We start from the raw sequence: 16,765 nt of genomic DNA on the forward strand, positions 1-16,765 counted from the left end.
ATAATGATTTGACGCTATTACATGAAGTCTTAGTCTTAAAGTGCACTCAGTGTTTTATGCAAACTTGCGAATTAGAACTGTTGGCGCGCGTTGGAGCTCATATCCACTGAAGAACCCTTTGGAAAACAATAATCCTACCAGTCTGGAGCAAATCCTTAACTTCAAGACCCAGAGAGTGACTATGTGCATGCAGAAACTCCTTTCCCTGATCCTTCCACGCAGGTGAGGGTGGTTTCACTGGCAACAACACCGTCTCTCCTCCCGTTCGGCTGTTAACGAGGTAATTGCGTCAGCTGCGCACCATGAACAGCACCGTCTCTTCTCCCAACTCTTAACGAGGCAAAACTTCAAAGCAGCAGCGTTAGCTTCAGTGTTAGCTTAGCCTAGCCTACTCAGCTCTGTCCTGAATGACAGCTCAAACTCACTCCTTTTCGGTGCGGGTCATTCAGAAAACTCCTCTGCAGTCCATGGATGTGAGGAACTGGTACTCAAGCTCAAGGTAGGTCTGCCTTTAATTACTTTTAGTCTCCTCACGAATGCATGTCTCTTGCTTGCACCTGCCCGACACCTTCCGTTCCCTCTCTCTCCTTCTTCATCCCGCCCTCCAGACCCGCTCTTTTTCCTCTCCCTTCCGGTCTTACGTAAGGCACTCAAAGCTTCACAACCAAAAAGATTAATTAAAAAAAGTGAATGGATCTGGAATTCAACCTTTTTTTCCTTACAACTGAACTATGAATTTTTTTTTTATGAATTCCTTAATATTTATCAATGTTTTTCAACATGAACCAAAGTTAATATTTTATCATTAAACCATGAAATAATGTAAGTTATGTTACAAAGAGAAAACATTAACCACCTAGTACTCATTTATTTATTTATTTTTGTAATAAAATAAACCTTGAAGAAAAAAAATAAAATAAAATAAACTGATTTACTAAAAATCAGGTTATTACATCTAAAACCTTCCATACCTTTCGACACTATACATATGGATTTTATTGTAGGGAAAAGTGATTATAGATTAATTTTTTAGATGGGTAGAAATATTATAAACACTGATACCAAAAACACTGTATAGTAACAATGGGACATACTTTGTCAATGCAGTAATAACTAGTAGAGAAAACAGATTAGGGATAAATCTGACTGCGCATCTTGCTTATCACCCGCAATGTGCAGGATTAGTGGAAAGACATAATGGAATCATAACAAGCAGGCTAAGGAAAGCGATGGAAGAAACCGGACAAAATTGGATTTATTGCCTTGATCTGGTGAGATTATATACGCATATCACCCCAAATTTCTATGACGGGATTGACACTATTTGAAGTTATGCATGGACGTAGATTTGTCCTACCATAATTTGGTGTTTTTGCAGTTGAACAAAAAGTAAGTCAGATGTAGTTGATAGGAGGGCCTGGCACCCCGAAAGGCTGGTGACTGGATCCTGATAAAGAACATCAAAAGGAACATGTGGTCATCACCCAGGTGGGAAGCTCCATACCAAGTCCTGTTGACGGAGAGCTGCATTTTCATTTTCACTGCTGTGATGGCCCCCGGCTGAGGAGTTGAAGGAGGCGTCTGCGAGCAGAATCAAAACCAGCTTGGAGAGGAGCAAGCGGAACAGCACTCAGAAGTCTTCCACGCCGCTGCCCCTGTTTGACGGTGGAGGGGCAGTCTAAGTCCTGCTGATGACCCCAACGGCAGTTAAGATTGCAGAATGAAGCAGCTGAATCCACCAGTCACATAACAAGAAGCAGCAGTTGCTTCTTGCAGAAGAAGGATTACCACTTTAGTTTCCCTACTATGTGGTGTGTTTCGGTCGGTATAGGATGATTAAAAGATTCCATGCCACGTAGTGGGATCTTGCACAACAGTTAGGTCTTTAGCCTGGTGCTGCCTTCTGTTGACATACACGAAACACAGCTGGGTAGGTGGACAAGTGCCCAAAAGCTGACATACACGCACACTTGAAGAGACTTTTTACCAGCACACACATTAACCCTGATTATGTCAAATACCCACATTCCACAGTTTTGACAGAAGAAAGAAGATGATGACTGCTTACCAGACATTCATCAGGGTCATTATATTACAATAGATAAGTTGGGACTTTAGGTTCGCTTTCGATATTGATTCTCATCTGATTGTAGTGTCTTAGTGGGTGCAGGACCATGGACCTGAGTAGTTTCAGGAGTGAGGCAAAAATGAAGGGAAATGTGGTACCTGTCTGTTTAATATGGATCATGAGTCTGAGATTCATTCTGTTTTGATGAGGTGTTCCCAGGAAATGATTGGGGAGGGGTGGAAGAACAAAGTCTTCCTCCTCTGACCCAATAGATGTATAAATCCTAGAAGAACCCTTATCAAACAAATATGTGGTATTCATATACAAAATTCTTGGTAAATGAGGAAAATCTTACAAATTGTTATGTCTGTTCTCTTATGACAGTAGTTGCAGCCGGACCCGGCGCCACGAGGGGGCGTTTGGGGGCGACGCCCCCTCACGTCATCAACCTCGCCCCCTCGGATATGAGAGTTATCAAAAATAAAAATAAAAAAGAAAGAAAAAGAAATACTGGAAAATACAGTGTCTCGCAGTTTCGCGGATTTTTTTAGTCCAATTTTGCATGCTTTTTGTTTTTTGTTTTTTTTGTTTTTTTACAGTGCATTGTGCTCTGCATCCTCATCAAGCAGGCCGGTGTTCCGTCGAGATGACAGGACACCTGTTGAGGCACCGCCAGGGGAGTAACTTTGATTTTGATATTGGTGGGGACACAAAAGTGCTCCAAGACAAAGATTTTTTTTTTTTGCATTACCAATCATAAGTTCATGTCATGCAGATGTTATAGGTTAACGAGCCATCCCAATGGTTAGGGAGTTGGTCTTTCAATCACAGGGTTGCAGGCTCAAATCCCAACCTTACCTCTTGTTAAGGATTTTATATATATATATATATATATATATATGTTATCACTGTTAAACATTTGTACCTTCGTCTTCTTTCTTATGAAAACGGTGTTGTGCTGTTTGCACCTAACCCTGAGAATGTATGTGTTATTCAACCTTGTTTTAGCATGCTGGGGTCAATCTGAACTGGGAATGAAGAGCTGGATGTACTTATTATTATTATTATACAACTTGTTTTTGTAGCCGCTAACGACTGGGAGTGAAGCATGACGGGGTCAGTCATGAACTGGGAGTAATAGACCTGAAGGTTGTTTTTGACTGTTGTGACGTGATGCTTAGTGTGAAGACCAGGACACTCCAGGCAGATGCACAACAGCTGATAACTGCAACAGACGAACGAGATGTGCTGACCTCCGACGATAAGAGTAAAAGAAAGAAACTGTTTGTCCTTACAGCTGCGCTTATTGACGCATGTGTTTATGTTACGGGAAGAAACTTGTCTCGCGTTGTCCCCCCCCCCCCCTTAGGACAAGTTTTATGATGTAATGAGGGCATCTCTAATAAAAAGAGCGGGAGCACAGGCCAGACTTTAGTGTAGCCTTGGTGTACAGCCTGGCCGCACTCCGCGCATGATTAATTTGACTTTCTGTCTCACTGGTGTTTCTTGACTCTGTTTGTCTTATCAAAGGTTTTAAGAATGTTTGGAGGAGAAAATACCCAACATTGACTGGGGGCTACGTCCGGGATCTCAACAATACCGGAGGTGTCCAGCGGAGGTCGTCAAGTCCAGACGTAAATCCTTGGCCAAGGTCCGATCGATTGATCGTGTCTGCAATTGTCGACCACCGTTGGCATCGTCTGGTTGACGAGATTTTCCCGAAGAAGACAAAAAATAGATTGCAATTGCGATATCATACCCCCTGATGAGACATGCGTCACGCCATGGCTCATAATAGCTGCCCATTTAAACATATTTTTTGGCAATATGGGTTTCTTTTGTGGGCATACGTACAAATCATTTGCATACGTAGCTCCTTTATTTATCCACATCTGTTTTTCTTTCAGTTGCCTGCTGTTGCATGTCAGCAAGCAGTGTATGACCTAAATGCAAATCTGGAGTGGTTTCCTGTACAACAAAAATAGAAGAAGCTGCTGCTGCCTCTTTTGCTGCTCTTTCAGCAAAATCATTTCCTTTTGAAATACTGTCAGAGCCCTTGGTGTGAGCCGCACATTTGCATATAGCAATTTGTTTAGGCAATTTCACAGCCTTCAGTAGTGCAGTTAGGAGTGTGGCATGAGTCACTGGCTTTCCAGATGATGTCACCATTCCACGCTCTTCCCACAGTTTTGCAAACACATGCACTGTGCTAAAAGCGTACTGGCTGTCTGTATAAATTGTTACAGCCGTACCTTTAAACAGATAGCAAGCTGCAGTTAAAGCAACTAATTCAGCTGCTTGTGCTGAAAATGAGGATGGCAATGAAGCAGAATCCAATACTTCTGAATTTGTGACAACAGCATATCCAGATTGTGTTTGTCCATAAGCGTTTTTAGTGGAAGAACCATCCACATACACAATTGTACTGTTTGGGATGGGTGTGTCCTGGAGGTCTGGGCGTGCTTTCGTACAGACCGTAGCTACATCAAGACAATTGTGCGGCTCACCATCCTCAGGTAAAGGTATCAATGTGGATGGATTCAATGTTGTACAGCGCTCTACCGTAAGGTGTGGTTGTGATAATAGCAAGGACATGCACGAAAGATGTCTTGCTGGGGACAAAAGGCTCATGTTTGTCTGCAACAGAAGTGCAGAAACTGCATGTGGAACTTTCAGTGTCAACTGATGGAATAGAACAACATTACTGCTACTTTGAACAGCCATAGAGGCTGCAACAACAGCCTGTACACATGGTGGTAGAGCACTTGCCACTGCATCCAATTTAGATGAGTAGTAGGCAACTGGCCTTAATTTAGAGCAGCAAAAGAGGCAGCAGCAGCTTCTTCTATTTTTGTTGTACAGGAAACCACTCCAGATTTGCATTTAGGTCATACACTGCTTGCTGACATGCAACAGCAGGCAACTGAAAGAAAAACAGATGTGGATAAATAAAGGAGCTACGTATGCAAATGATTTGTACGTATGCCCACAAAAGAAACCCATATTGCCAAAAAATATGTTTAAATGGGCAGCTATTATGAGCCATGGCGTGACGCATGTCTCATCAGGGGGTATGATATCGCAATTGCAATCTATTTTTTGTCTTTATGGGTTCGATGCATATGCGAAACAGCATTGTAGAGCATGCATGACATGTGCAAAACACAATTCACAAGGCAATTTGAGACCCCAAAGAGGCAAATTTCCAACACCACAATATCCCTTTCAAGTGATTCACATGGATTATATACAGCTGAGTAAACATGAAGGGAAGGAATTTTGTTTAGTCGTAATTGATGCCTTCTCAAAATGGGTAGAATTGTTCCCTACAAAACATGCAGATGCACTTACAGTGGCTAAGGCATTGTGCAAAGACATCATTCCACGATTTGGAATACCAGAAACAGTTTATTCAGATAATGGAGCGCATTTTGTTAATACAATAGTGCAATACGTAGGAGAAGCGCTACAGGTCAATCTCAAAAATCATTGTGCTTATCAACCACACAGTGCCGGATTAGTGGAAAGGACAAAGGGCACAATAAAAATAAGATTAAGGAAATGTATAGAAGAGACAAAACGAACCTGGATTGAATGTTGGACCTAGTAAAATTGTATATGAGAATAACACCAACACCATCAGGGTTAACACCATTTGAGATACTTTATGGACGACCATATCGTCTACCAATTTTGACATGGATACTAAAACAGCAGATGAGGAACAAACATTAGCAAATTTTATGAAAAAGACATTAACACAGAAAGAGATAACTTAAACACATTTACTGCCGAATAATTTTGATCTTCCACAGGACGGCCTTCCAGTAGTCTAGCCAGGAGACTGGGTGTTCATCAGAGTCCAGTCCTCGTTGGGAAGGTCTATACCAAGTGCTGTTAACAACACCAACTGCAGTAAAGATAGCGGAGAGATCAACGTGGATACATCACTGTAAGATACAGCGTGTGTTGGCGGCCTCCACAGTGTAAGGGGAAGTCTGGCTACAAAGGGAGTCTATTTAATTAGCAATAGATTGTCTCAATGCCAGTGAAGCAGGGAGATCCTTGCACTATTAGGTGAGGTGGTTAACAACACTGTATCCTAGCAATCTTGACTGAACTACAGCAGACCCCGGAGCGGCGTGCTCAGCGCCGCCGCTGCCGGACTGTTGGTAGGGCAGCCGGTTGCGTTGTGATCTTAGTGTGTTTCGTGCTCCTCGGATTCCTGGCCTGGTGGTTGACCCAAGAATTGCAGCTCACTGTGGACCGAGCCAGAGAACAACGCAAGCAACGTCAGAAGAGGTTTATTCATAATGTGAACGAGACAGATGGACACCCTCATATATACCATACTAATATGTGGTACAGATATGTTCATTTATTGGCTATGGAATTACGTTACTAATTGTTATGTTTGTTCGCAAATACCTATATCCTCAACACACCCAGCTCTGACGGCTAAACCGTACCCTGCTAGGGTGACAGAATGTCTTATCATACGGATGCATAATCAAACTGTATTTCGGGGGCAGTTCTAACACCACTTGCCTCAGTGCAACCACTTATATGATAGGGATTTCAACAGAGGACGTACAAGTGTGCCCAAGTGCTGCTCCATTGACTAGACTGAAGGGAAACGCAAAAATATCATCACGTTAAATTGTCATCACAACGGCCATTCCCAAATTGCTTTTACGGGACAGGGAATAAAACTGTAGGTAAAATTAAGAAACGTCTGTGTACCCAAACGTATGTTTTATCAAATAATTTAAGCCTAGCCAAAACATAATATGTGGATGGTACTTATCTTCATCACATTGGACGGGGATGTAATTATACAGGCTCCTGTCCATGGGGAACGGATGAATCATGTGCTTATGTTAGTAAGTTTTTGCTACCACCTGTAAATGGTACTCCGGTGTATGATGACATCTATTGGCTTTGTGGTTCCAGACTGTACATGAGTCTCCCACCAAATTGGGGTGGTGTGTGTGCACCTACCCAGGTGACTGACCATACATATGTGGTAGGACCTCCACAGAGAAGAATGGCAGCACCAGACGGAGGAGATTGATATACCTAGATGTGTTACCACATGATCACATGTGGGGCTCGGATGTACTAAAGGACCAAAAAATTGTGGTCTGTAGGAGATAAAATAGCACATTCATTGTTCCCCTGGATAGGAGTGGGAAAAAATTCATTAATGATTGAAACTCTGAATTATCGATTGGGTCTGTTCATGAATGTAACTAAAAAAATAGTAGCAGCTCAAAACACTGAAATAGATGCTTTACGTACCATGGTGATGCAAAATCGCATGGTTTTAGACTTGCTTACTGGTTCACAGGGAGGAATTTGTGTTCTGCTGAACACAACATGCTGTACTTTCATCCCAGACTCCATTCATTCAGTGGATATGCAGGACGCATTGGAAGAGCTGAATAAACTTCGTGATGCAATGCATAAAGACACCCTAGCTGTGAACCGGTGGAATCCCTGGTCCTGGTTGACTTCAGGACCATGTTGGCAGTTACTATTGAAAATGGTGACACCAGTTATTATAGTCCTAATTCTGATTGGACTTTGCATGTGTTGTGTGATCCCTTATATCAAAACAATGGTTGGCAAAATGGTGTCAAATACATTTGTACAGTGTAATCTGGCCTTCCAACAAACTATGCCAAAATATCAAGCATTGAAACAGTCAGACCTTAGTGGAGAAAACTATAATGACTGTACTGAGAATTATGATGATATTGAAAAGCTCACAACTCCAGTTCAAGCTTGAACTGTTGACGTGATGAGTTAACACACTCTTAGCCTATGAAGGTTTAGCTGAAAAAGTAATAAGACAAGTGGTGTAGTCGAATAATACAGAAAAACGGTTCATTTATACCAGTCAGCCGAAGTGATGTATGGTGGTGGTGTGGTGATAACAGAATCTTTGACAGACTGCCACGAAATGTGTCAGGTTATTGTGCATTAATATCATTATTGTTACCCATGACCCCTGAAGACGTTACGACATATGCAGCCTCTCTTATTCCTGAGGATTGGCAGAAAGGCATAGCCAGACATAGAGTAAAAAGAGATTGGAAAGGAGTAGGAAATCCAACATATATTGACGCAATAGGAGTCCCCAGAGGAGTGCCTGACGAGTATAAACTGGTTGATCAAATAGCAGCTGGATTCGAATCTTCCATCTGTTGGTGGTGTTCAATTAATAAAAACGTGGACAGAATAAACTAAGTTAATAAACTAACTAACTAAGCTGGGTGATGCCTACTATATGTTTAACAGGCGATAAACAGGTGGGAAATGTTAAGGATTTTATATATATATATATATATATATGTTATCACTGTTAAACATTTGTACCTTCGTCTTCTTTCTTATGAAAATGGTGTTGTGCTGTTTGCACCTAACCCCGAGAATGTATGTGTTATTCAACCTTGTTTTAGCATGCTGGGGTCAATCTGAACTGGGAATGAAGAGCTGGATGTACTTATTATTATTATTATACAACTTGTTTTTGTAGCCGCTAACGACTGGGAGTGAAGCATGACGGGGTCAGTCATGAACTGGGAGTAATAGACCTGAAGGTTGTTTTTGACTGTTGTGACGTGATGCTTAGTGTGAAGACCAGGACACTCCAGGCAGATGCACAACAGCTGATAACTGCAACAGACGAACGAGATGTGCTGACCTCCGACGATAAGAGTAAAAGAAAGAAACTGTTTGTCCTTACAGCTGCGCTTATTGACGCATGTGTTTATGTTACGGGAAGAAACTTGTCTCGCGTTGTCCCCCCCCCCCCCCTTAGGACAAGTTTTATGATGTAATGAGGGCATCTCTAATAAAAAGAGCGGGAGCACAGGCCAGACTTTAGTGTAGCCTTGGTGTACAGCCTGGCCGCACTCCGCGCGTGATTAATTTGACTTTCTGTCTCACTGGTGTTTCTTGACTCTGTTTGTCTTATCAAAGGTTTTAAGAATGTTTGGAGGAGAAAATACCCAACACCTCTCTTTACACCTACATCCATGACTGGAGTGACCTTGAGCAAAGCAACTAACCCAACATTGCTCCAGCTATACATTTAAATTGAATTCATCGAGGATGAATATTTAACACAGAGTATTGCAATGACTCAATCTGATAGTGTTGTGACGTTCGTGAATAGGGATGGGTATTGATAAGATTTTATCTATCAATGCCATTATTGATTCTGCTTATCGATCCAATTCCTTATTGATACCTCGTGAATTTTGTACTAAAAGTAGGCTTTACAGGTTTTCTATGTATTTCATTGAGTCTTAAATAAATATGAAATTAGTCACTGTATCCTTGATCTCTGGACATAAAAAAAATAAACAAAACTGTGTTTCGCTTTGACGTTATTAATTCCGACTGGACTCTATCGTTCTAACTTGACTCGGCAGAGAGCCGCGCAGTGTTTGGAGCTGTGTGAACAGAACGGAGGACGATTCTCGTTTCTTTCTCGCAGCAAGACAGGAGTCCCAGTTAGTAACTTTAATCCGCACAAAAGTGACTCACGATTGACATATTCAGGGATGGATATGTCACCACCTGCACGAAAATGAATTCTAGAAGCTGTGAAATGCAATCTGGGACTATTCCAGACAATAAACTGGAGTGAGTGCAGCATCCATTTAGTGAGAAAAAAACCCCAACTTTCCTTATTCAGATTAATTCCAGTAGTATTCTGCTCTTACTAGGATGCAGCAGTTTTCTAGCTTGGCAGATAGTTCTGGAGGAAACCACTGAGGAAATTAACACATTGAAAATATGGTTTGACTGAAACAAATTGTCATTAAACTTAAATAAGACAGGGATGAAATGGAGGTGTGAGAGTCACTAGGTGTTCACACGAAACAATTATTTATTTCTGTATGTATGTATGTATTTATGTATGTTCATTGTTAGTTGGTTTTATATTTTCTGTTGTGTTTCTATTCAGGTTCTTTTTGTCTCTTTCTCTAAAACTGTACATAATAAGTATATATTGTATATAATAATCATTAGATTATTAATATATAAACAAAAATAAATTTAAAAAATATTACAATTTGAAAACAAATGCACCCGAACATGACGACAGCTGCAACTGCTTAATGCTAACTTTTAACATTGAAAATGCCATAGACACGCTAACGCGTTAGCATCACTCCCGTTTTTAAGTTATAAAATACATCTATCAACTGTTTCAGAAGACCATAACAGGTCGGTTTAACATAGAAAAGGTAAATAATACTCACAGACGTATGCTCTTTAGGGTTTTAGCGGGGGGAAATTAAGCGAAAGAAAGAAAGAATAAACAAAGCAATCAAAGCACTGTTTCAATCTGCAAACCACTGCTTCGATTGGTTCAAGGTTCAAAGCAAAGCCACGCTGCAGAAAAGTTGGTTACGGACCCGCTGCAGGGTCTGTAATCAATGTAGAGAAATGATCATTTTCCTGACAAACACCCCCCAAAATAACGGCCACTCTGAAGGACCGATAACAGAATCGTTAAGCAAAAAGCTTATTGATGTCGTTGGATCGAATCATTTCTTAACGATACCCGAATGGAACCGGTTCTCGATACCCATCCCTATTTGTGAATGAATTGATTCCCGTTTGTCTGTCTGTTATTGTGTACGCCCGCGCAGTCTTTTAATAAGTTCCCTGCAACTGTGCAGTAGCCTATAGCTCTAATGATGCGTCCTGCCATGTTGCTAAAACCTGCCTAGTGCTTAAAGAGCAGAAGAAGCCTAATGCTTTTAAGAAGGGTTTCCATTCATGAAAGGGATTTTGCTTAGTTTTAAAGCTTGACGGAGACCCTGCACTTACATTCCTGACTGTGAAGAATGAACGAATATCTTGTTTCTTGGGAAACAAGATATATAATACATAATATCCATTACCAAATATCACGAAGTCTAGCTCAAGAGAGAGAGACTGGGGGGGGGGGGGGTGGACGGGGGTCGATGGGCAGTCGCGGCTACTGTGGGAAGTGTGCTGCTTGGAGTGAGAAGTGGGATAGCCAACCAAGTTAGCGAGAAACACGTAGCTAATCAGCAGTGTTGCCACAGTTACTTTGAAAAAGTAATCCAATTACTGATTACTGATTCCTCCTTGAAAAAGTAACTTAGTTACTTTACTGATTACTCAATTGGAAAAGTAACTAAGTTAGATTACTAGTTACTTTTTTAGTTACTTTCCCCAGCTGCCGACAACAACCCTCCACCACCTCAACATGACAATGATACTTGTTTTGCCAAAACTCACTTTATAGTCACCCTTTCTTGACTTCAATGAAAATAAATACTTGTTTTATAAAAAGTAAAATAAAGACCTCTTTCTTGACCTCATATTTAACTGTTGACAGCACTGTAACAGTAAAACTTGCAATTTCTAACCTACATTGTTTATAAATGTAACTATTAAATTCATTCTAACATTTTTCTAACATTTAAATTCTCTCTAAACATTTTACTTGTTGAAATTATTATTATTTTAAGTAGTATTAGTAGTTGTAGTAAAAAAAAAAAGGCTTCAAAACTGGACCTTTAATCTAGGGGTGTTGGGGGGGGTATCCCTGCCCCACGCCCCCATTCCATCTGGATTCGCCCCTGCTTTGGCGTTTGAGCACAAAGAATGGATAACATTTATTTATGCAGAAAACATGACCAGATTTACAGGTAAGAAAGTTTTATTGCATTTTCACATCATGTGGTCCTCAGAAAGAGAGTTTAGGTGCATTTGAGTGGAAAATAGTGTTAGTTGTTGACGCGTCGCGGAGGATCAGCTGTTTTTAGCAGCAGATACGGAGTGGCTCGGAGAAAAAAAAGCATAAAAATGTCTTTGTAAAGCTCAGTGCAGGTGTGCTGTTGTCACTGTGCTTTAAGAGGTGAGGACGAGTCGTAGCTGTTGCAGAACAACACGGATGAAAAGCTCACAGCTCGCTTAAAGTGTGTAGCTCTGTCGAATTCCGACCCCCTGCCCACAGACCAAGTTTAATGCTGCTTTCGACCCATAATGCAAAAATAATAACGCACAGTGACCTGATTACTGATTTGGAAAGATTAACGCGTTAGATTATTCGTTATAAAAAAAAAAGTGGTCAGATTAGACCGGCATCACTGCTAATCAGACAAGGACATCTACGTTAAAGAGGGGGGCTTCGAGCAGTGGCATACATTTAACCCTTTATGTGCCATAATAATGGAGGACAACGATTTTATTGGTCGTGATTACACAGTAGGGGGCTGAATATTGGTAGGGACGTGACCCTAGCGTCCCTACCCAAAATTACGCCCTAGGGCACCGCAAAGGGAGAGCACGCACATTGTGTTCTGCGTGTCTGTTTATAAGAATCTTCTCGCCCAGAAGAAAAAAGAGCGCCAACAACTACACCCATAACTGTGTTCTTCACTCGGAAAAAGAGTGGAAAAAGGCGCGACTGTGGAGCGGCGCCAGGACGAAGAGGTGCGATCAGAGGAACTGTGAAATACTGGTCAGTCACTATTAATAATTTCTTATGTGTCCCTAACCCTCGTAGGTTGATCGTTAAAATTAAATTCATTAGTTCTAAAAGCCATCATAATTATTTATAGGAAAACGTTCTATTTTTATTTCTCAAACAAATGTACTAAGGTTTGAACTTTGAGAGTGTTTATGTTGTGTGGGTCGCCCAAAGAGGAGGTACTGCTGGCCAACACCAGAGGGCGCCCTGCCTGTAGACGGGCTTCAGGCACCAGAGGGCGCAGTTCGCCGCCAGGAGCTTCAGGGACCCTGACAGCTGTCACTCATCATCTCATCATGCCATCCATAAAAGCCTGGAAAAGGCACCACACCCCTGCCGAAAAAATCATCTGAAGTATTCAGGTAAACTCTCAGCCGTCTTTGTGTTTTGATCAGCTAAGCTTATTGTCGCAACGTATTTTGCTTCTAAACTCGAAAAGCTGTTAATCTGTGTTCTGAGTTTGTAGATATATCCTTTGTACACTAGCAGCTTGAGGCTGAGTTTGTGGCAGTCGAGAGGAGTTGGCGTTCCAGCTCCTCACTACTACATTAATTAGTGTAACACTGGATTCTGCACGAACACTGAGTTGAGAAACAGGAGGTGGAGGTGTTTTTCTCCCCTTTATCAGAACTCTGCTGACTGTTTGCTGGGTGTGTGCTCTCACACCCACTCTTGACTGTTTCTGCGTCCTGCCAGCAGTACCCGATCTGACAGCTGGAGACGGTGGCCACCTGGTGACTCGGGCTCCGGTGTGTTCCAGATCCGTTGGCGGTGGAAATCGTGTGGGTCCCGACTCCTATCTGGACAGGCGTCTCCTATCCTCGAGCCTGCCCACACGACACCAACTGTATAATTGACTGTAGTATTGAATTGTATCTGTATCCATTGTGCACATTTCGCAACATTAAAAGTGTTACTTTTTATTTCCATTGACAGTTCATTTACGCCCCCTGTTGTGGGTCCGTGTCATTACACTTTCACACAACAGTTTACACACGAGAGAAAAGTGAGAAGATGTTAATGCCTGTTTGAGAAAAGCGTATAGTGTGTAGTGAGGGTTTTACAGCCTTAAAACGTCTATAATAATTGTAAAAAATAACGCTGACTACTTCACGGATTTCGCCTATTGCGGGCTATTTTTAGAACGTAACTCCCGCGATAAACGAGGGACCACTGTACGAGGGCTGTCAATAAAGTATATGTTATGTGCAGATGCAGGTTGAGGAGTGGACCAACGTCTGACCGAACCCAGCGCTAAATAACCAGAAAGCGGTTCCACAAACAAAACGATTTTATTTCCCCTCCAGTGCAATAATTAGTGTACAACATAAATATTTGGTTTATCTGGCGGAGTGAAGGACGGCGCGCTCTCCAGCGCCCAAAAGGATCGAAGCCTCGGCGCTTCTGGACTCAGATTCACCGCCAAACACCCCCCAGGTGGACACGACAAACTGACTCTGTGAAGGATGGAAAAGGTGAGGTAAGTCAACAGAGCTACAGCAAATATCTTTCAGAGGCACACACTATCAGCAACACATTCAGGTCTGAATTTAAGCTTTATGTAAATGAGCAGCTTCTCACAACAGGTGGAGGATCATCAGTCCGTATGCCACGGCAGTGAGAAGCAAACTGCACAATTCTCATCAATGTTCAAATATACTGTGTAACAAAATGCCAAATTACTATTAACGATCATTCAGACAATAATCACCTCTGATGTGTGCTGACAGCATGTGTCCCTCACCCGTCCTCCTTTACAGGCACGATGTGTCAAACCCTGGCGCGGTCCTCAGCGTCTCACAAACAAACGTCACAAGGTCGAGTTCCCGGCAATTCTGTTATGTGCCGACGCGGGTTGAGGAGCGGACCTGCGTCTGACTGAACCCAGTGCTAAATAACCAGAAAAGCGGTTCCAAAAAACAAAACAAGTTTATTTTCCCCCTTTTGTTCAATACTCAGGGTACAAACATAAAAGCGCGTTTGTCTGGCGGAGTGAAGGACGGTGCGCTCTCCAGCGCCCAAAGGGATCGAAGCCCGGCGCTTCTGGACTCACGTTCACCGCCAAACACCCCCCAGGTGGACACGACAAACTGACTCTGTGAAGGATAGAAAAGGTGCGGTAAATCAGCAGCTACAACTAAAATCCTTCAAAGGCACACACTATCAGCAACACATTCAGGTCTGAATTTAAGCTTTATGTAAATGAGCAGCTTCTCACAACAGGTGGAGGATCATCAGTCCGCACGCCACGGCCGTGAGAAGCGAGCTGCACAATTCTCATCAATGTTCAAATATACTGCGTAACAAAATACCAAATTACTATTGACACTTATTCAGACAATCAATCACCTCTGATGTGTGCTGACAGCATGTGTCCCTCACCCGTCCTCCTTCACAGGCACGATGTGTCAAACCCAGGCGCGGTCCTCAGCGTCTCACAAACGAACGTCACAAGGTCAAGTTCCCGGCAATTCTGCTTGAATCACTCATGGCTTAAATGCAGAACGCCATCTCATTATCTGCTTCAGCTGAAAGTCTTTAAGTTTACACTTGAGCATCATCCACAGGTGCAGCTAATAATGCTGATGAGGGTGAAGGACTCTTCTGCTAGCACCTTCTTCACAGACAAAAAACCAGTTTGCATACCACCTGGAGAGCAAAGAAAAGAAAACAACACAAAAACATCCAGCCAAACCCCCCAACACACAACAGTATAGGTCCTTTTTATTTTTTTCAAAAACTATATGGATTTCATTCATTTGTTTTTACGTCAGACATGCTTGAACCCTCGTGCGCATGCGTGAGTTTTTCCACGCCTGTCGGTGACGTCATTCGCCTGTGAGCACTCCTTGTGGGAGGAGTCGTCCAGCCCCTCGTCGGAATTCCTTTGTCTGAGAAGTTGCTGAGAGACTGGCGCTTTGTTTGATCAAAATTTTTTCTAAACCTGTGAGGCACATTGAAGTGGACACGGTTCGAAAAATTAAGCTGGTTTTCGGTGAAAATTGTAACGGCTGATGAGAGATTTTGAGGTGATACTGTCGCTTTAAGGACTTCCCACGGTGCGAGACGTCGCGCAGCGGTCCCAGGTGCCGTTGTCAGCCTGTTTCAAGCTGAAAACCTCCACATTTCAGGCTCTATTGATCCAGGACGTCGTGAGAGAACAGAGAAGTTTCAGTCGGTTTCAGCATTTTATCTGGATATTCCACTGTTAAAGGAGATTTTTTTAATGAAAGACGTGCGGACGGGTCCGCGCGTCGGGATGCAGCCGGCGCGGTGCGGCGGCACAGGAAAAACACCTCCATGTTGACAACCATTTGTAAAATCCAGGCGGCTTTTGATGGCTTTCAGTGGAGTGAGTATATGAGAAATTGTTTAACAGCTGGACATGTTCCAACTTGTCCTTAATGCTTCCAACGGAGGTGTTTTTCCTGTGGCGGAGCGTTGCAGCGGCTGCGAGCCGACGCTGCAATCCGTCCGCACGTCTTTCATTAAAAAAAATCTCCTTTAACAGTGGAATATCCGGACCAAGTGCTGAAACCGACTTCTTCTGAAACTTCTCTGTTCTCTCACGACGTCCTGGATCAATAGAGCCTGAAATGTGGAAGTTTTCAGCTTGAAACAGGCTGACGACGGCGCCTGAGAGCGCTGCGCGACGTCTCGCTCCGTGGGAAGTCCTTAAAGCGACAGTATCACCTCAAAATCTCTCATCAGCCGTTAAAATTTTCACCGAAAACCAGCTTAATTTTTCGATCCGTGTCCAATTCGATGTGTCTCACAGGTTTAGAAAAAATTTTGATCAAACAAAGCGCCAGTCTCTCAGCAACTTCTCAGACAAAGGAATTCCGACGAGGGGCTGGACGACTCCTCCCACAAGGAGTGCTCACAGGCGAATGACGTCACCGACAGGCGTGGAAAAACTCACGCATGCGCACGAGGGTTCAAGCATGTCTGACGTAAAAACATATGAATGAAATCCATATAGTTTTTGAAAAAAATAAAAAGGACCGTTACTTTATTGACAGACCTCTTATATTAACAAATGAAATAAAGCTGACCACAGACAACATGTCCGCTTAATGGTTATTACTGTTGCTTCACAGCGAGAAGGTTCTGGGTTCGCTTCCCACCTGGTCCTTTCTGTGTGGGGTTTGCATGTTTGGTTGGGTTCC

This window comes from Thalassophryne amazonica, unplaced genomic scaffold (genome assembly GCF_902500255.1).
Source record: "Thalassophryne amazonica unplaced genomic scaffold, fThaAma1.1, whole genome shotgun sequence".
Taxonomy (NCBI): Eukaryota; Metazoa; Chordata; class Actinopteri; order Batrachoidiformes; family Batrachoididae; genus Thalassophryne; species Thalassophryne amazonica.